Consider the following 22,559-nt stretch of genomic DNA (forward strand, 5'->3'; position numbering starts at 1 on the left):
AATGATTTATTATTGCTATTTTTTAATAAGTATATCAGAAAGAAGAAGCAGTATGATTCAGGATAAGAAAGCCTCTTGATTCAGGAGATCACTTATTATCTCCATATTGCTAAATCCAATGACACTTTTCCAGTATTTATCTTACCTGACCTCTCAGCAACATTTGACATTGTTGCTACTTCCTACTTTTTGAAACATTTTTCTTTGCTTCCAGGACACCATATACCTTACACCAACCCCGTAATGCTGTTGCTTTTTTAATCTCTTTCAGAAGCTGCTGCTGTTCTTGCAGCACCCTAAATTTTTGAATTCCACAAGGCTTGGTCTTTTTTTTTTTTTTAATTTATTTTTTGGCTGCGTTGGGTCTTCGTTGCTGCGTGCGGGCTTTCTCTAGTTGTGGTGAGTGGGGACTATTCATTGTGGTGTGCGGGCTTCTCATTGTGGTGGCTTCTCTTGTTGCGGAGCACGGGCTCTAGGCGTGCGGGCTTCAGTAGTTGCAGCACGCGGGCTCAGTAGTTGTGGCTCGTGGGCTCTAGAGGGCAAGCTCAGAAGTTGTGACGCACGGGTTTAGTTGCTTCACGGCATGTGGGATCTTTCCAGACCAGGGCTTGAACCCGTGTCCCCTGCATTGGCAGGTGGATTCTTAACCACTGTGCCACCAGGGAAGTCCAAGGGTTTAGTCTTAGGTTCTCTTCTCTTAGTCTGTACTCTTCCTAGGTAATTTCTTTTGTAGAAGATTTCCAGGTTTATATTTCCATCCCAAGCTCCAGACTTGTACGTATAATTGTTTCCCATGGATGTCTCAAAGGTAACTCAGATTCTCAAGTTCAAAATCAAACTAATGGGAATCCCAAGAGTTATTATTATTTATCTCCTAAGAACATTAATATCTCCTAAGAAGGAGTTAAAGAATTAATATGTAAAAGTCTTTGAAAAATGCCTGGCACTTATGATAAGCACTGCATACATGTTAAGATTATTACTTATTATTATCTCAGGTTTACAGGAGAGGAAACTGACCAAACTGTACAGTTGGTCCAAGTCTCACACCTATTAAATGACAGTGCCAAGAGTCAACATAGACAGTCTGACTCCAGAACTCCCTTAACCACTCTATTTTACTTCATCTCAACTAATAAGAATTTATCTCATCCTTTTGCACACGGACTCCAAATTAATGGTCTCGTCGTGATCCTAAGAGTATTGTAATTCATTCCAGCAAACATACCTGGTGTTTAAAATGTAGAAGATCTAAAATATGCAGGTAACATTTCACTTCAGTAAGATATGAGAAGCACAAGGATATACATCTTAATTCCATTTTATTCCATGTGTATTTTTTGTTTTTTTCCCTTTCTTGTTAGCAGTTAAGTCACGAAAATCCCTAGAAAATGGAAGTACTAATTCTGTATTACTCTTAAGTGACTTCAGTTGTTGTCATTTACTTACTCTGTTAAATCCTCTTTAGCTAAAATTTTCAGAATGACTTGGGGGCTCAATAGCATGTTGTATCCACATAATATGCTTAAAATCAATAATTTTTATGATTTTTTTTTTTCTCGGTACGCGGGCCTCTCACTGCTGTGGCCTCTCCCGTTGCGGAGCACAGGCTCTGGACGCGCAGGCCCAGCGGCCATGGCTCACGGGCCCAGCCGCTCCGCGGCATGTGGGATCCTCCCGGACCGGAGCACGAACCCGCGTCCCCTGCATCGGCAGGCGGACTCTCAACCACTGCGCCACCAGGGAAGCCCCAATTTTTATGATTTTGATTAACTGTTACCTCTTTTGAAATTATGTAGTGATTTGTCTGTTTTCAGAAGTCTAAGACATTTCAATTTCCCAAGAAATTTGTCTTTGAATTTTAATTTTATTGGCTGATTTTCAAATAAGAACTTTGATTTTAGCATTATATCTTTGTATTAGATTCTAGATGTAGTTGAATCTGCTTAATTTTATAAGCTTTAGTCTCTGACTCTCATTTAACTGTTTAGTAAAAAGCACATCTGGATATTATTTACAGTTTCTATAGAGGATTTACTTCCCCCCTCCCCGCAATTACTTATTTCTTCTTTCCATTGTTGATTTTTTTATTCTTATTCCTTTGCGGCAAAAATTTTTTTTTTTTTGTATTAAGACAGTATAAAGGCAGAAGATATAAAGTCTTTCATAGTTTTTGAACTTAGCAGGGGGTGGGGGATTCTTGAGAAGGAGAGTGGATTTTGAAAAGCCAGAATCATCTATGGGGAAGAGTCTGTTCTTACCTTGTTTTTGGAACTGCATTTTATGACCTAGTGTATTTATTATTGGAAAACACTTAAAATAGTTGTTATATCAGCTAAGACTCTATTTTTTACAGAAAACTCCATTCGAACTGGCTTAAGTAGGGGTGAGCCCAGGGGGCGGGGGAAGGAGATTTATAACGGTTTGTGTAAACTGGTCCAGGATAGGTGTGGCGTCAAGAATGGCTCCACCCAAGGCTCAAATAATGTCATCAAGACGCAATTTCTGTATGTTTCTTGGCACTGCTTCCTCAGTGTTAGCTTTGTTCTCCAGCCCTACATAAGCAAAAGATAACTTCAGTCCCTTCAGCCCCTAAATCCTTAGTTATGTATATCTGGAAAGATTAACCATCTTTTTCCTAGAAGTCCCAGCAAAAGTCTCACTGCACCTCATGGGCTCATAGTAGCCCACTTCCCTTGCAGCCAAGGGAATGTGAAGTTTGGATTGTCTGGGACAGAGCCATGTACCCAGCTATTGAGTTTGAGGGTGTAGTCAACTACAGACACACATAAACTATATGTATTTACAATAAGGGAATGAAGATATCATTATACCACCAGAAGAGTGAATGTTTTTTGGGCAGTGGAAAATAGATGTATTTTATAGTATCTTTTCCATTTTAAGAGTTGGCACTCAAAGACCAGTTTGATTTTTTTTAATTTAGTATTTAGTGCTAATTTGGAATTTGTATAATTTCACTTCCATATTACTGTTTAAAGCAGTATGTAAATGGGAATTGCTAGACTTTTCACCTCTGAAGAGCTTTGAGAATGTATCAAAATTTAAAATTTGGTGCTATGTTAACAAATACCATACTACTAATTTTCCTATTATCTATGGTAATCCAGTTTGTTGATAACTAGTTCTTGTGATATAGGGCAGTGTCTTTATGGATTAACATCTTTTTCTAGGTTAACACTTCTTTAATGCCGTAAGCAGACTGGTCTCTTGGACCAAGAACTTCATAAAGAACCATAAAATCGAATATTCTGTCCTGGACACTCAGGGCCTTGGTGAGAGGAGGTGGAGTAAGGGGCGATAAGGGACACTAGTAAAGACATTACATATTGATTTCTATGATTGATTTTAGTCTGAAAATGAAAACTTGGTTCTTACTGAAAAAATAAGATACCCATTGTAGGGTTTTTCTTGCTTTTTAACATCAAAAATATGAAATGAAGTGGCAAGTGATATTTACATTTCAGTCTCTAATATAAGCATTTAGCTATCTCCTTCTAGTTCTTATGTTACATTAATATGTATATGAATGAGTACATCCATCCTCATAAGGCTTTAATATTCTATAGTCTCTAGGAAATTTTAGATTTTTTCTTTTAAATTTCTTGACACCCCAGAAATATTTATACTTTATCCACCAAAATTAAAATGAAGACTCCAAAGGAATCTAATGTAAATGTATATTTAACATCATCTTTTCCTTTATTATTAAGTGCTGCAAAATGAGCACAACACTCTTTCTCTTGGGGGAGTTTTCAGCTTTAATAGGAGAGGTAGCACAAGGTCATACATAACTGTAATGCAAAGCTGGATATTAGGATAAGAGTTTAGGGGATGAGGAAAAATTTCCTGATTGGAGAAGGAATATCAAATGGGTCTTGAAACATTAACAGAATTTTTTTACAGGTAAATAGGGATAACATTAAAAGTTACTGTTTACTGAGCATTTATTATACAGTTTCATTTTTGTCAAAAACGTGTGTTATATATGACATAGAGAAGGACAGCCGTAGCACTTTATACTTGGGAAGAAGTTGGAAAGAATTTGAATTACAGTGGATTTAAAAGACACATGGTTTAAAAATTAAAAATTGAAGTAATGGAGCTTATTGGGGCACATCAACTGGGGAGCTTTCTATTTCAGCCACCACAGTAACTCTTCCTAGTATAAATACTAGTTGAGAATCATTTCTAACAAAAATTACATTGTTTCTCTATAGGTAATCAATGATTTGAATAAAATCTTAATAGTACTACATTGCCTTAGGGGGTGCTAAATTAATGTTCTAACATTAGAGTCATTATTAAAGAAATCCCTGTAACGGTATATGGATAGCAGTATTACCAATTGTAGACTGTATTCTACATCTTCTAGAATCAGCAATATATTTATTTACGTGGTTTTTATATAGGTGTTAGTGCATTTTACAAATCTAGGATGGTTCATTTAAAGTGGATTTTCCACAATACAGTGTGACATTAAATGAGTGGTCTTAGAAAATTTATAAATGGGCTGAATATTTACTGAAGAACATTTTTATAATAAAAAAGGGAATAATATATTTCATGAATTATTAAGAATTTAAGTCTTAAAAAGAGCAATTAGACAAAACCTATTCGAATGATTATAATTGCAGTTTATTGAATTATATGAAAAAGAGCCCAAATTAGTTTAAACAAATAAGATCTGAATCTGTGGTATTGTGTGCCTAGTATTCTTTTCATTGAATGTCAGGGGTATATTAAAGTGCCTACATTTATGTTTCTCTACAAAGGATTGTTCTGACAATAAGTTGAAGTCATTTTCACCATTTATTGCTGTCTAAAAATTTCCCTTGACTTCACATTTTGTTCTGAATGTCTTGGTTTCTTTCCTCCACCTACACAATATTGAAGGCAAGTGAAGCAAGAGTTGCAATATGAATTTGAGAACCCTGGCTTTCTTTTTTCCAAAACGAAATACACCTCTATTATAAGATTGCTTTTTATTGCTACCAAAAAAAGGGCTTTTTGGCAAGTGTTCAGTAAATGTGTGAATAACCTAATTGATTTAGTGGAATGAATAGAAAGCTTTGCTATTTGTCTTTGTAGATACTTGGCTCAGTAAACACAGTGATAGACCAAATGCTATATAGTCAAAGGTAAAAACAAAACCAAAAAACTCCAAAGGCCCTCCAAACTTACATATCCAAATAGCAATTTCTTGTCTATGTCAGGGCCTTCAAAGAGAAAGAGCAATATGTTAATTAAATCTTATTTCTATTATGAAAAATAATCATGTTAATGCACATAAAACTCAGTGCTTTGACAGATGTTAATATGTGAAAATATTGATAGAGGAGATCCTCTTTAAGAATTGTAAGCTGTATGAAATTCAAAGATATGTGTGAAATTTAAACATACTATCATATACTCTGCAATAAAACTCCAGTAAAGGCAGGAAGCATAATTAGGACAAACAATTAAAGATAACAATAGAAGCAAATTAAGAATTTTATAAAACTCATTATAGGTGTCATATTAGTTCAACTCAGTCTGTAACTCTGGTTAAAAATGAAAAATTTTAGGTCCTGTAAAAAAAAAAAATTCTGTAGTGGGAGAGGAAAAAAGAAAGAAATGGTGGTGGCAATTAAAATGTATACGGTACTTTTAAAAAGTACATTTACAAATCTGATCGCTTAGTTTTAAAAGCGTAGACGTGTATAGTGTATAACTTTATTTCCTTGTAAGACCATTATATGGTTAAAATAGGAAATCTCAGAAGAATTCTAGGGGGAAAAGGTGTTTTCCCTAATTTTAATGACTCCTTTAAGATAAGAATGTTTTTCATTTAATCTTCGTATCTATAACTCCTGGCACAGTACCTGACCCATAGTAGGTACTTCATAAATGTTTACAGAACTAACCTTAACTTTAGAAATTTCAGGATAGACAGTGTTATTTTTCTGGCCTTTAAAACTGTACTCTCCCCCAGCCCCCCACCACACACACACACACACCTTTGTATGTCAGTTTTGATACAAATAGGTTTTCAGTTTTGAATGTGAAGAAAACATGTTTTTCATCTACCCAATCTTAGCTTGAACTGAAATTACTTAAAAGGGACCTCGAGGGCTTCTCTGGTGGCACGGTGGTTGGGAGTCCGCCTGCCGATGCGGGGGACGCGGGTTCGTGCCCCGGTCCAGGGGGATCCCACGTGCTGCGGAGCGGCTGCGCCCGTGAGCCACGGCCGCTGAGCCTGCGCGTCCGGACCCTGTGATCCGCAGCGGGAGAGGCCACAGCAGTGGGAGGCCCGCGTACCGTAAAAAAAAAAAAAAAAAAAGAAGGGAACTCGATTTAACAGCATTCCTTCTTTTCAGGTATCTGGTGTACGAAATATAGATTCTAAACCATAGGGATGGGAAGAATCTGGTTTTAACTGAGGTGACTGATGGGAAAAAAGTCAATAAACTAAGATGGAGAACCAGTTGGAAAAAAGGATCTCTTCCTGTTTAGTGGTCATTCCTAACAAATGTAATTAGAGGGAAGCTAAATTCTGACTTTCAAATGTTAACTGAGGCAACAACCTAGATTTTCCAGGTTAGTTCCAACTTCAGGTACAAAATTACTTTGACAACAAGGAAAAGAACTATGGTTAGCAAAATTGCAGTTGTTGCAGCCAAGTTCTGGTTGGGAATACAGTTCGAGAAAAACAGTTAAAGCAGCATTAAATGAATATACTTTTAACACGATGAAGTTCCAAAAGGCATCCACTTCCAATTCATCAGTGTTAAAAACCTGAAAGAAACATTGCTGTGATGCTTATAATCTACTAAAGCATAGTCTCCAAACAAACTTATACAGAATCATACTCTGAAAAGTTTTCAAACCAACTTTTAATGGCTTGAAATTGGATGAGTTTTGTGCTTTTGTTCTCCCATGTTTTATTGTTATTGTTTAATAAATATCAGCAAAAGGGTTATGTAACAACCTGGGCTTTTGCAAGTTAATATGGTTTAAGAGAATGTTTTTTCTGGTCTTGGTAGTCTGTCCACTATTGAAAAAACACAGTGTAAAGAGATTTTATCTATTGTCAAGATATAAAGAGGAATCAATAATTGTTGTCATACTTTTTCTTTATGCTGAACTGAATTTTTTAAACTGAGGTTTTATTGTACAAATATTAAAAATCATAACGGATGAGTGATTTCTTTAGTTTCCTTCCAATCTACCCCACCCAGTTTCTCATTCTTACAGGTAAACTGATCCTTGGTCAGGTTTGTCAGTTCTGGTTTGTCAGTTTTTCTGGTTTGTCAGTACTGGTTCTCAGTACCTAAAAATATGAAAACCATATCCAACATCAAACAGATTCCTTTTGATCAGTTTGGCCTGGCTAGTTTTAAAAAGTTTAATAAGCATCTTTCAGCTTTATATACAGCTTCGTACTTTATTTACATACTTGCCTTCCAGAAACATGTATGCAACTAATCTCACTTAGGGAGAGAGCCACATTACTAATCTGTTCTTGATCCATCAACCTGTGAAAAAGGAAAGGTACAAATCCATCCCTGTGTGGTGACCCCAAGGGTCTCCTGCCTTCCTTGGGGAAGGAGCTTTACCTCTGGGAGAAATTGAATATTAACATACACAAATGCTGAGGGAGTGCACACCAGCCTTCTGTATTCATCAATATAGATTTTCATAAATAGTAAAAAATTGTGAGGAGAAGCAGTAATTAGAAAAGGAGCCATGCTGCTTGTGTCCTTGTGGGCTTTCTATGGCTTACATCATCCATTTCATCTTAATGAATTGGCATATATTTCCCTCTTCAGATTAACTTCTCTTATATCAGTTTAATCTGTTTGGAAAGATAACTCTTTCTTTGAGATGACTTCCCAAGAATGCCCAAAATGAATTTTATGTGTCTACTACAGCCTATATTTTGGGTCAGACTATCCCAACATTCTACCCAAATTTGGCAAAAACCCATTTTACCATAATGTAGTAATAAGCAGACTAAAAAATTTAATTTGAAATATATAATTATTTTTATCCTAGACATTGTGGCCAGACATCTTTTGGCCCTGTCTTGATTGATTGGTTGACTTTTGCTGTGTAGAATGGTAGACAGGATGTGTGTTTAAACTCAGATGTCAGCTTTTGCCACTTAGTTTCGAAATGACCTTGAGCAAATTATTTTGCCTGATTTCCTCATCTGTCATAAGACAGTTGTAAAGATTGAGTTTAACAAATGTAAAGTTCTTACTAGCTACATAGTAGGTAATACAAGTTTGTTTTCTTCCTTTTCTGAAAGCTTTATTTAAAGACTTTGGACTAACTCCAGAGTAAGTTCAATCTCTACCCAGACTCTTAAGGCCCACTATATCAGGCACTTCTTTACCTTTCAGCTCCATCTCATTCAGTACATTTATCAATGCTTGCTGATACAGTCCCTGAGCTTACAGAAGGTTGCATGGTCCCTGATTTCCAGGCTTACTGTTTATTGGTCTCCTAACCAAACCCTTCACTCCTGGGAACCTACCCTTTCCTGAGCACACAATACATTTTTTCCGCTTGCCTTTTTTAATCTTGATGCAAGTTGTTTCTCCCACCTGAAATGCCTTTTCCCCACTTACCAGAATCTAGACTGTCTCCCAAGGCCCAGCTCAAATACCCCTCTTTCTATGAAGCTTTCCCTGGGTCCTCTTACACCAAAGTGGTAACACTTTTCTTTGAAGTCTTACCTTATCTATTGTCTTTTGTTTTAATTGGGTACCTGTCCTTTACTGATTTGGGTTAGTCTGACTGATTTACACCTTTGTTTTCGTAACTATCAGTAAATGAGAGGTAGTATAGGGAATCATACCTTTTGCATTAGTTTGAATACTATTGCTTCTGGCATTGTAGTGAATGCTCAATAATATGTTGGATTAGTAATTGCATTATTAGACTCTAGATGTGACTCTAGATGTGAAAGTAAGGAGACCACAGGCCTCAGTTTGAAAATTACTCAAACATCTAAGTTGATTAAAGTGCAAGGAAGCCCATAATTGCTGTTGTTAGTAGAAGAAATCATCAATAAGCATTTAATGGAATCTAGAATATTGAGAGAAGGGTGACTCTTCATAATCCTGTTGTGGAGAGATACCATCATCTGGTAACCTAGATATTAATTTTCTAACTGTTTTCAGCTATTTAGCCAAATAAGACTATAAGCTGTTTAATACTTTAAATATTTAAATAATACTTCCCTGTATAGTAAACTGGTAAACGTTAAGTGTTTCCTGAGTTGTGTGAGCCATTCTAGTAAATTATGGAGCATGAAGAGGTAGTCATGGGAACCCACAATTTATAGCAGAATTAAGGGTTGCCTGGGATTTGCAGCTGGCATCTGAAATGGGGCCCTTCTGTAGGACTGAGTCCTTTAACTTGTGGGATCTGAGCTTACTCCAGGTAGTGTCAGAATTAAATTGAATTCTTGGACACCCAGCTGGTGTCAGAGAATTGATGAGTTGGTTGGTGTCAGAGGAAACACCCGTCACTCGAACTCGCTGAAGGTGATGTAAGATGTCAGCAAAACCAAACCAAAAAAAAAAAGGCAAAAAACCTGTGTCTACAATTAAAGGTAGATTGAAACAGAATGTGAAATTAGAAACTCCAAGCCTAATTGTGAATTTTGAGATTCCTGGTACAAAAAGCAGGTGGTTTGGGAAAGTCTTCAGCTCTGTTTGTGAAAACTTGTATATCTTGTAGAATGTTCAAATGATTGTTTCCCTCAGTTTCTGTGGTTCAGGAAATAGCAAGTTCAAGAGCAGTATTTGAATTGCAGGTGCATGCCAGCATCCAGTGATCTTGAGTTTATGGCAGGTTTTTTTGTTTTTTTTTAATGTGGTAATGCTTTCTTTCTTTGTCATTATAATAGCTTCATTAAGATGTAATTTATATACCATACAGTTTAACCAACGTAAAATATATACTTCAGTGGTTTTTAGTATAGTCATGGAGTTGTGCAACCATCATCACAGTCAATTTTGGAACATTTTCATCACCTGAAAAAGAAACCCCATAGCATTTAGCCATCACCCCTTCCCAGCCACACCCCCATCCCAGCCCTAGGCAACCATTAATCATACTTTTTGTCTCTGGATTTGACTACTCTGGACATTTCAAATAAATGAAATTGTAATATGTAATCCTTTGTGGTTGCCTTCTTTCTCTTAGCATGTTTTCAAAGTTCATCCATGTTGTAGCATGTATTAGTATATTATTCCTTTTTATTGCCAAATAACATTCAGTTGTATGGATGTGCCACGTTCTATTTATCCATTCATCAGTTGTTGGACATTTGGGTTGTTTCTACTTCTTGGCTATTAAGAATAATCCTACTATGAACATTCATGCAGAAGTCTTTGGACATATGTTTTCATTTCTCTTGAATATATACCTAGGAGTGGAATTCCTGGGTCATATGATAACCTTGTGTTTAATCTCTTGAGGAATTGCCAGACTGTTTTCCAAAGTGACTGCACTTTTTACTTTCCTACCAGCAGTGATTTTGATTTTGAATTTTCCACATCCTTGACAATGTTTCTTTTATGGATGATAGCCATCCTAGTGGGTGTGAAATGGTATCTCATTATGGTTTTGATTTACCTTTCCCTAATGGCTATTGATGTTGAGCATTTTTTTTTTCCTGTAGTCATTGGTCATTTGTATGTCTTTGGAGAAGTCTTTTTTCAGATTCCCTTACCAAATTTTAGTTAGATTATTTATATTTTTATTATTTAATTACGAGAGTTCTTTATATATCTGTACCTGGATATAGATATATACCATTCTGTGGGTTATCTAATGCAGTGCTTTTGATATCTAGACTTCTTTGGTTTGTTTAGGGAGACTTCCAGGTTAGCAAAGCCGACAAAGCGGGAGTGTGACCAGTTCGGGGAGGCATGACCCATCTGGTTAGCAAAAAGAAAGAAATCTCCATGGTATGCACATCATCAAACTTTTATTTGTCTAATTTTCAGCTTTTTCTTTATGGTATAAAGTAACAACACACAGCAAAGAATAGAGCTAAAGGTAAATACTTGGCCATCTCATGTGATAATACTATGGTACAAGGTGTGAGTTACTTGTTAGCTGCCTGCTCTGTTCTTTAGTGTTTGTAGTATTGCCTCCAAAACTAATGAAACAACCTAACAGAAGTCAGAAGATCTATTAGCTGGTTCCACTACTTAGTCCTATGACTTAATCAAATACCTTACCCTCTCTGGTTGTAGATTTTCCTCATCTATAAAATGAGGGAATTGAAAATTGAGTAAGCTGAGAGGATATTCGTTAGGGTTCTTTCCAGCTTTAATAAGTGGTTATATGATACAGTAATACCAGTGACGTTCTTCTTCTTCTTCCTGCCCCTAAACAAGGAAGACATGCCTTGTTGAAAAATCTTAGGCCCCAAATACCTTTTCCTCAAAAGGATGAGAGTTAGATGCATTTGGCAAGTAAAAAACTAGGCACATGTAGATATTCAGTAAACGCTTATTGGGGAATAGCCAAGGCCATCTATGTGAATTTGCCTTATGGGTTAGAGGAACATGACATAGCTGTCACCGGTGAGGTGGAACTAAAGGATGAAATAATTTATAAGCCTGCTGTGGGTGTGGCTAGAGGTAAAGGGACTATAGGAGGAATGAGTCCTTGATTGCATCCTCAGAAGTATTCAGAGATCATTAGGGGAGAAGCAAGCTCTCAGAGGTCAGTTGTGTCCAAAGGTAAAATCAAAACCTAAACTACAACACATAAGAAAAATAGGACATGAGAAAAGAAACATCTGAAAAAGGCATAGAAATTGTGAGGTAAGTATACTTTGTTTTGTTTAGTTTTCTTCTGGATTGATTTTTTAAAGTTTTCAGGGTACTGAAAGTTTTTTGTTGGTCTCTGAGCCCAACTGAGATAAGTGCCAGAAGTTCAGATATTGTAGGTGAGGACAAGGAAGTTTGACACCTGTAAGCCAAGGCAGATATGGAAGAAGAGTGGGGGAAAGGTCATTGAGATTAAGGTCCATCTGCCAGAGTTTGGTAACTTTGATTCCTACCAGCCAACAAAGCTACTTAATGTTTTATTTTTGTATTTGACTGGCTTCCATGATGTTATTTAATCAGACATCATTGTAAATAAATTGCATGTGAAAAGAAAAAAAAAAACAGGTAACTAGTCAATTCAAATTGGGAAAGAAAAACTTAAAAATTTAATTCTAGCCCTTTTCCCTTATGAATATGGGTCTTTGTCCCATTTAAAAATTGCTCATCATACTCACTTAGTAAATAGGGAGGTTTTGTCCTTAATGTTTTCTTAGAGCTCTTTAAGAAAAATATATTCCTTCAGGAGATTAGTTGGTATAAACACAGAGCTTGAAATATGTAAGGAATTTTTATACTCTTAATGCTCTACTTTTAATCATTAAGGTAAGTCATTATGACAGTATATGAGCTATTGATATATTGACTGCCTTAGGAGTTGAGCAAGAAATACAGTCCCAAAATTGAGGTCAATATATTGGTCTAAAGAATGGCAGGTCCTCAGGTTTTGTTGTTGGAATCAAGTTTAAGGCATAGTCAATAACAACTACATTCTGTTTAGTATAAGTATTGGACCTGTCATGTCCGGCTACTTGAGCAGTTTCATCAGCCTAGAAGCACATGACATGGCAGGATCACCAAATAGCAATATGTTAGAATATGCCCAGGTCATTTTTACAAATAGGTTTCCTGAACTGAACATGTATCTACATTGGACAAAAGCAGACTACCTGAGCAGATTTACTTTACAGTAACTTAAGTGGGCCTGCTGCCAGCAGAATGAGCAAAAGAAACAGTATGCAGATTTACACAAGAATAGCTTCAGGGGATGTGACACAGTTATGGAATGCTGGGTAGCAACAGAAGTAGACTTGTAGCTATAAGCTAGAAGAGGGTTCATTTTGTGACAAGATATTATTAGACCTAGGGCTACCAAAAGTATTTTTGTGTAAGAGCATACGCCCCCTAGACTCAAGCTGAACAACAGTTTAGTGGGTGAGGAGTATAGATGGTTTGCATATGCAGCTTATTGAACAGGTATGGAGCAGAATTTGCTCTTGTGACTTAATTTAGCATGCTTAAAAAAACTTAAATGTAATTAAGCACAAAACAGGTTCACCTTTGTGTAGAGGAATATACAAGTTACATGTATAACCCTTCACCATAAGGAAACACATTTCTTAAGAAAAGGTACAGGGGAATTGGGAGAAGCAGGCAGTAACTCCTCAAATGAAGCTTATGAGTAGGATGATCTAAAAGCAGCTTAAGTCAGTAAGTCAGGTGCCTTCAGTAGCTATTTGGTGAAACTTGTACAATCCCAACTCCCTCTGGATACTGCTATCATTTCTCCATGTTTATGAACACCCAGTGAATCTATTTTAAAGTATAAAGCTGGAAATAGACAAACATGATCAATTAAAAATATGATTGAATGTTCACCTGTTCTTAAGCCTGGGATAATGTAGTTTTTTTATAACAAGACCAAAAAAATCTGCTTCATTTGATAGTTCTAAAAGGGTACTCTTTCTTTACATATGAGTGGTATTGATTCTTCAGTTTTTTTTAAATGGAGTGTTTCTTTCTTAACAGATGGAGTATTATACTAAATCTGTTAAAATAGACTATTACTCTTATCATGAAAACATAGTTCAGTATCTTAGTTATATTTCCAACATTTTTAGAGAGCATTTATGTAGTTAATTCAGTCAGCCTTTTAAGAAATAGAATACTCCCTTTTGAGGTACCTTATTCCATAACTTGAAATTCAGCCAGTGTTAAAAATTGTTCCGTGCTTTCCTCTTACTTCCGTTTCTTCCCTTTTGGGACGCAGACTTCCTTAGGGAGGAGGGAGGAGAAGTGAATTCTCAATTCAGCCAATAGAATCTAAAATTATATAGTGTTTACCTATTTTGCACAACACAGGCCCACCCACATATATTATGAAGGTGCTTAAGTGAAAACACTGAGCAAACTGCTATTCTGTGTGTGATTCCAAGTGTGATTGGAAGGTGCTTTAGTACTATCTGGATTTTATCCTCTGGTGAGAAGGTTGTTTATCTAACTTGTGATAATAGCGATGGAATAAAGAGGTAGGTGTTCTGTGGCTTAATTTTAAGTGTCACATTGTCAGTGCTTGGGTTAAAGGTAGGGTTGTAAAAGGAATGATTTGAATTATCAGATGGTTTATATTTAATTTTTTCACATTTTTTTCACATTCAGTTTTAGAAGTATGTTATGTATAAATTATATTTCCTTCCGTCTTAGAAAAAGGGTTGAATAAATCTCAGGCTCCAAGGATTTTGTGTTTTTAGGGAGGTTTAGACTATTAATCTTAACCTCTTATTAGTCTTTAAGAAAGCGTAAGGCAAATAACTACAGGGGTTTATTGCCTTTTGACTGTTGGTCAGCAGAAAACTGAAAACTCTTCATTTGCAGTATTTTTCCAATCCAAGCTACAGTATTTAGTTTTTAACATGCTTTGGAACTCAGTGTTGTCCATTGTTTTCTTTTGAATTATTACATTTGAGAATTACGTCGCCCTCTGAAGGAAATCGTTTGGTAGCCAGAATGATGGTGCTGTCATTGTACTTTGGTTAGCTGTTGACAGTTTATTCAGAATCTAGTTTTTTGACCATAAATCTCCTGAGGTCCTCTCAAAGAGATCTAGGCCTTTGAGATAACTACAGTTTACTATTTAAACATTTTTATAAGGTAGGGAAAATTTATAAAGAATTTATGGAAATATTGAGAGTCTTGCTTTATAAGAATTTTAGGTAATGTCTCTACCTGAATGTTTTGTTGTTCTTCTCTGATGTGGTAGGAAGAGATTTAATAATTTTAGATCTGATGATTGATTGGGGGGGGCGCGGCGAGTAAGGCTCTTTCTGCTAGAAGATGAACAGTTATAAGTTCCCAGCAGTGTTCTTTTCTGAAGCATTTTATTTTCATTAAAAGAAATGGTATAACTAAGATTTTTTAAATTGAAAATTCATGAAAAAACTGAACGTTTGCTAGAATACTGACATGCTGCCCAGTAATATGTGTTCATTTTTTTAATCAAATATTCTAATCTATTCGTGAGGGGGAAGTATTCATTCTTTTGTGTATGTATACAAGTCAGCAACAATAGAAAAGTTGCAAATTAGGAGGAAAATTTGATCGTAAGTTACCTAATCCGGGTATTTGTAATGTGATACTGTAACAATAATCAGAGTGGAAAGAGGAAATTTATAGAAATATCCAAGCTATATGTATGTATTATTTTCCTGATAAAGAGTTAAATAGGAATACCATACTGAGTGATTTAAAATATTCACTCCGCTAAAAAATAGATGTTCTTAGCCTCCCACACACAATGTCTCTAAATTACTGCTATAAAAATTTATGGGGAAAACATTATGATTTGGTCAAAGAAAGATCAGCTGCTGTTACTTTTGAGAACTTTTCATGAATCAAAGAAAAATTAAAACTCATAACATGAAACTTTTGTTCATTAGTGAGATTATAATAGTTGTCATCTTTTAACAATGACTTCTCTCTATGGGTGGCTGATTTTACTGTTAGAAAAAATACTGGAGATTCATTTGTAATTTGAATTTTCAACTACATTTTTCTTTTCCTACTCCTTTTTAATAGAGCTTATAATGGAATTGTGAAGCTATAAAAGAGTTGAAGTTAACTTCCCTGTAAGAGCAAGAAATACATATACTAAATCTTATTTGATTTAGATGTAGTTTTTTCCACTATTGAGAATCAGTCACTTGTATAGCATTCAACCTTGAAACTAATTGCAATGATCTTTGAGGCTTTTGATTATATTTCAAGGTCTGTTATATATTATGAGCAGTAGAAAATTAGAACTTTCTACATGGTATCAAAGTTACCTACAAAGAACAGATTATAAACATTTGTTTAGATATTCAGAAATGAAGATGCATCTCTGAGGAAATAGTTAAATATTAAGTGATGAGGCAGCATCACCATAAGTTAACAGTTATTATCAAGACCAACTTTGTATGCCTAACTTAAATACATTTAACAAATACTTGATTTTTTTTTTTTTTTTTTTTTTTTGCGATACGCGGGCCTCTCACTGTTGGGGCCCCTCCCTCTGCAGAGCACAGGCTCTGGACGCGCAGGCCCAGCGGCCATGGCTCACGGGCCTAGCCGCTCCGCAGCATGCGGGATCCTCCCAGACTGGGGCACAAACCCGTGTCCCCTGCATTGGCAAGCGGACTCTCAACCACTGCGCCACCAGGGAAGCCCCTGATTTTTTTTATTTTAACATGGCATTAGAACCTTGAAAATCACTGGTTTAACTCTCACAGTTTTAATAATTTTAAGAGACTCAAAATTCTGTGACTTGGATATTTTGTGAGTGAATCAAGCAGATGACCCAACATACAAATCTCCGTGCAGCTTTGTTGTTCGCATTCAGTTCTAGTGACAAATCATATGAGGTGTGGAAAATATTGCCCCCAGTTTTTAGATGGAAGATTATGTGTTACAGGACTGGTTTGTAGGTTTGAGAATTCGTGAAGGACCATTGATAGAGCCCTTATGACTGTCAGGGGCCAGAGTTCTCAGGGTTGGCCCTAGGCAAATCATAGCTTAGTCCTTCACAAGTCTCTCTTTAGTTTGAAGAACGCAGTATCATAATGAAATAATTAGTGAATAATTCAGGAAAGTATTTGACTTTTTATTTCTTGAAAATAAAATTTTCAAAATTTTATTTTAAATGAAATCTGTCAAAATTACCCAGGGCTGATGCTTCCCAACTCTTCTTTCTTCCAGCTCCCCCTTCTGTTCCCTTTTATATACTCTTTAAGACCAGGATTAATGTGTGTAGGTGGCTAGAACTCAAATTCAAATACTGTTAGAGATTTCAGTGTAGAGCATTAATTCAGAAGCTATGATATAATTCCATATACAAAGTGTTTTCTAATGATGCCACCTAGAGCATTCAATAGTAAATTGCCCTTATGTCTTACCTTTTTAAAAAAGAAAAACCTGTGAAGCATGATTCTGCCAAATTCAGATCAGTATGCATCACTTTTGTTCAGGTATCACTCAGTCCAATGAGTGGCCGCACTTGTGTAGTAACAACTTTCTTCACCAAAGAGGCTGTGGATGGGGCAGTTTCATATCAGAGAAAGAACATGAGACCAGACACTGACTTGACAGGGCCAGCATAAATGGAAATCTTGAACCTTTAGGTTGTGAGAGGGCTGAAAGGAAGCAAACTTTGAATCATGAATGCATTTTTTAAATTAAATTTTTTGTTTTTAAATTTTTATTGAATTTGGAGGGCTATTTTGTTTTCTATTTTTATTATCTTTTTGTTTTTAATTTTTATTTTGAAATAATTTTAGCCTTACAGAAAAATCGGAAAAATAATGCAGTGAGTTTACATATACCCTTTACTCAGCTTCCTCTAATGTTGACAATCTATATAACCAGAGTATATTTATCAAAACCAGGAAATTAATATTGGTACAATATTGTTCACTAAACGATAGGACATATTCAAATGCCAGTTTTCCACTAATGTTCTTTTTCTGTTCCAGGATCCAATTCCTGATTCCATATCCCATGTTGTTGCATCTCCTTAATCTCCAATCTGGGACTTTCTTAGTCTTCCCTTGTTTTTCATGACCTTGGCACTTTGAGTACTGATAGTTATTTTGTAGAACGTCTGTTAATTTGGATTCGTCTCATGTGTTCTCCTGATTAGATCCAGGTTATACAATTTTTGGCAGCATAACCACCGAAGTGATGTGGCTTTAGTGCATCATAATCAGGGAATACATGCTATCAAAATGTTTTATTACAGATAATGTTAACCTTGATCAGTTAGTTAAGATGGTGTCTCCCAGGTTGCTCCCACTGTGAAGTTACTATTTTCTCCTTTATAATTAATAAGTACCTTGGGGTAGGTACTTTGAGGCTATTGTTGTTGCCTTTTTAAAATGCGTGTAATTTGGTCAGTGTTTTAATAAAAATAAGGACCAGAGAAAACCCAGATTATTCTAGAGTAACCTAACTGTCCAAAAATAATCATTGCACAGTACTTTTTGTGGAACATGGACTCCATATTCCATTTTTAATTTCATAGGTTGGTATAGATTTAAAGTGGTTGAGAAAAATCCATTTTATTCATTTTTTCAAATTTAAATTTTATCCAAGGGACCTTTAAACTCAGCTTGAAAATTGAATTACTAAGAAAATTTAAATAGTCAATATTATAGAAGTTTATCCCATATTAGGACTGTAGTATTTATGTAAACTCTCACTCTTTAATACATTATAGTAGGAAAAGAGTTGGGGGATTTTCTTGTTTGTTGTTTAGTTTCCCAATGTAGTTCTTTCCTCCCCACCCCCCATGAACTTTTCATTTAATTTTATTTAATTTTATTTATTTGGTTGCACTGGGTCTTAGCTGCAACAAGCGGGCTCCTTAGTTGTGGCATGCGAACTCTTAGTTGTGGCATGCCTGTAGGATCTAGTTCCCTGACCAGGGATCGAACCCAGGCCCCCTGCATTTGGAGCGTGGAGTCTTAACCACTGCCCTTTTTTTTTTTTTTTAACTTTTCATTTGAAACTCAGTTGTTTCAGCAGTTCCAGAGTACTAGCTAGAGTTTGAGTTGTAACCTTGGTTTTCTTATCTATTAAACAAGGAATATAATAGTTCCTACCTCATAAGGTTGTTCTGGGATTAAATCAGTTGATACATGTAAAGTATTTAGAACAGTGCTTGGCACAGAGACAAAACCCAGGAAGTGTTGGACACTATGAGAAAAGGGTAGCACAAGCATGAGTTGCCTGCCAGTGTTGGATGCTGACTTTAGAAAACTATAGAATTTCCAATGAGTATATTTTATCAGATGTTTTATGTTCCAAGTAGCTATCTAATCCCACTGAATTGGCTGCATTCTGCAGAATTTTCTTTAAGACTTTAGTGGTTAAATCTAGGGGAATTTCTAGTCTTGCTTTCTGAGAAGTATATTATCATTTTAGGAACTTCGGTAGTCTAAAAGAGTTAAATACAGGCCAAGCATGGGCAGAGACAGTAAAAATGTTTGAGTCCTTAGTTGTGTCTTTTAAAACACATTTTCTAGACGTGGGGAATTAAGTGATCATTTTGGAGTGGGGTGGCAAGGTTGTATTTAAACCCCCTTCCCCAGTCAGGAATACTGCCCTCCGGTTTTCTCTTGGCTGTCACTTTTCTGGGAGTGCATGAAGGCTTCTGTCCATAGGCTATCTGGACTCTCTTCTAATACATGTTTTTTTCTTCCTGGTGGTGCCAGGAATTTGTCTTAGTGTAATACCCTGCTTTTCCCCTTGGGTTCCTTTCTCCCCTCCTCATTTTTAAAATAAGCGTGCAAAGTCCACTATTTACTGATGTTTTTATTGTTGGTCACTACCAGGAAACAGGGTTGACAAATACAATGAGCATTGAGGAAGTGACAAAGTTTCAAATCTCAAAAAGCCCTAGTCATAATTGCATAGTTGTGACTAGTGTATGCTGGAGTGCAGCTTGTCTAGAGTTTATTATACTTTTTAGTCTCTCTCCTAAATGGCCCCATAATAGGGTCTCTTGCTCTTATTTAGGAGTCAGCCCCACCCAACCTTGTTTGGGGTGTGATTAGTGGTATCAAAAAACCTGGACTACTTAACTTCTAGGAGTGTCAGTCTTCCCATTTATCAAATGGGGATAAATGATTATACTTGATATAGTTGTGATAGAAATTAAATGAGTTAAATAATGTATGTTTAATTAATATATGGGTTTCAGCTAGCTCTGCCAAATATTACCTGTGTGGCCTTGAACCAGTCATTGGCCCTTCTGACTGACAACTTCTGTTCCCTGTCTGGAAAATGGAGTTAGTAAGACTTTCCTACCTAATTCACATGGCTATTGTGAAGGTCAGATAAAATAATCTTATGAGAAAGCACTTTGCTAATTAACATTCTGTGCAAGTACAAAATAGACCTTAATCTAAGTTTGATTCAAATTGATACGCCTTTTGATTTAAAAGCATTCCCCTATGCTTTCCAAAGCCTACTTCTAGTTTCTCTAGGTATGGGTCTCCTAGGTCAAGAAGATATTTCCTTATCTGGCCTCCACAGATTAGCCTTTCTCTAAATGTCAGGCTACCCAGCACTGGCATTATAGCTACTTCTTTGGCCACCCCAACTCCAGTCCCTTCAACCACTTGAGAGAGGTTGCTACAATACTAAAATATTTTAAATGCACAGAAATATTAATAATTAATCACCATCAAGGTAAGATGATAGTTCTCCCATTCTCACTCCCAGCCACTCTTTTCAAGTCTAATAAAATACTGAAACTGCAGCTTCACAGCCATTGCCTTCACTATCACAAGGCTTAGTAATAACCTTTTAAGACATCAGTATGATTTTGGTAGTAAGCAAATGTTTATTAAATACCTTGATATGTACCAAGCATTATACCAAAAGTATGGGAAATTCCCCTCTGAAAAAAAAATTGTTATCCCGTTTGTTCTCAGTGGCTCTGAGGGTGAAGAAGAATGGAGAGGAAGTTAGAGGATGGAGTGTGGGAAGGTGAGACATTTTTGATCATTACAACTTAGGGGTGCTGCTGAACTTCTTAAAATGCACAGGCCAGCCCCCTGCCCCCATGTCAAAATGTCAGTAGTGCCAAGGCTGAGAAACCCTAGCTTAGAGGAACAAATACTATCTGTGGGAAAGATGTTCATTGCTTTCCCATCAGGATGAAAATACGTTATCCCTGTAGCTGATTAGAATATCAGCATGTCATTTGGCCACCTTAAAAGGGGAGGCTGGGAGTTTGTCCAGGGAATGCCCTGTATCCTGAGAAGGGGAACATGGCCTTCACTTCCTTCAGTGCTATACTCAGAAGCCAGAAGACACCGACAGAAAGTAAAGTAGTAACCTCATACTCCTACAGCTGACACCATTATTTCTCCTATCCCTCCTCTCCTTTTATGGAAAAATGCTGCTTATTAATCCTGCTGGTTGTGAAAGAAGGAAGAAGGTGATTAATTTTTCACTCTTATCAAGCAGCTGCTATAAGTTTACCTCCCTCCAATCATCAGCTAAATTGGTTTCATAAAACAGCTCTACCACAAATATAAGAAAACAGTTCCTTCTGTTTGAGTCATCCTTTTGAAATCAACCACAGGAGAACTTTAGTGTAGATGGAAATCTGTTTCATCAGAGATAATATATGCAATCCACGTTGTATTTTTCACCATAAAGAAGCTTTATAACATTTTCATGTTTTAAAACATTTTCTTTTTTTCCCCAGCACCCCTTATGCCTACTCACTTGCCCGCCAAAATAGGAGTGTTCAAAAAATTATGTAAACATCTTCCTAAGATCTGTTTTGTCCCTTGCTTAGTGTTTGTTTTGCTTCTTTTTATTTTTCAGGACAGGAATCTTGTACTTGTGTTTAGTATTTAGTAAGCAAGCAAAAAGGCTGTGTGCAATGTAAAAAAAAAAAAAAGAAAAGTGTTATGTTGAGGGAGCAATTTGGACAAAGATTGGTTTCCCAGATTTCCTTCTTAAGGTAAAACTGACGATTATGTATTATGGAGAGTCTTTCCTTTGCAAAGACTTGATAAGAAAACAATTGTATTTCACTGGCCTTTAAAGAACAAATGATTAGAATGTTGTATCAGTCAAATTAATGAGACTATTTCTAAGAAATATATTTTTATGGCTAATTATTCGTATTTTCCTTGCCCACACAAAAAACAACACTATTCCAGAATATATTTCTTTAAAAAATTTGTTTAACTTGGGAAGGTCCCTGCTGATGAGATCAGCATGCTTAGTTTTCAAGCATCAAGCAGAGCTTCAAAGTAATAGATATTATAGAAAACAGCCTTATTAATATCTTAGCAAGGTTTTCTTTATCATTTTTTTCAAGTCTCATGTAGAATTAATGGTGCTATTTCATATTCTTTTTGCTAGATCACCTTGGGGTAGGACTGAATATATGGGGTCAGACCAACTAACTTAATACCAACAGGTGGGGCCTGTGATTGAGGCATTAGAATATAAATACTTTATGTGCATACCCATTTCATGTTCTCAGGAGCATGACTTAAGGAATTGATTTTGAAGAATTCTGTATATTATTCAGATTTCAAAACACAGAGATTATATAAAGAGTGATGCAAGAGCACTATCTAGCTGCTGGGCTTTAGGATTATACATAACCAGTACTACTAAAGTATTTTATTACAGATTTTAGATTATTAGATACAGAAATAGAAGCCAAGTTTGTGTTCCTGTGATTGAAATTTTGATATCACTGATAAAATATACCAAATCAGACCTTCTAAGGGACCTAACCAGAGTAAGAATAATTGGGAATATGTTATTTTTCTTGGCTCATTTGGCCAGCGGTTCTAGAAAGTATAGAATGGTGAGTATACGCCAGCCCTACTCTACTAATTCCTTGTCAAAGCTAAA

At 36.1% G+C, this 22,559-nt stretch overlaps 1 protein-coding gene across 3 annotated transcripts in view; it reads left to right on the top strand.

Annotated features, from left to right (window-relative positions):
- PELI1 (pellino E3 ubiquitin protein ligase 1) overlaps positions 1-22,559 on the top strand; it is a 48,536-nt gene that overhangs the window by 9,167 nt on the left and 16,810 nt on the right. Inside the window, exon 2 of one of the 3 annotated variants that reach the window (XM_060168855.1) lies at positions 20,606-20,660. The exons of 1 other annotated variant lie outside the window; for it this stretch is intronic. The gene's annotated coding sequence lies outside the window, so the exon portion shown is untranslated. Of the gene's footprint in view, positions 1-14,145; positions 14,165-20,605; positions 20,661-22,559 lie in introns of those variants that run through there. One more of the 3 variants, XM_060168856.1, reaches the window with a different exon arrangement.

This window comes from Lagenorhynchus albirostris, chromosome 13 (genome assembly GCF_949774975.1).
Source record: "Lagenorhynchus albirostris chromosome 13, mLagAlb1.1, whole genome shotgun sequence".
NCBI lineage: Eukaryota > Metazoa > Chordata > Mammalia > Artiodactyla > Delphinidae > Lagenorhynchus > Lagenorhynchus albirostris.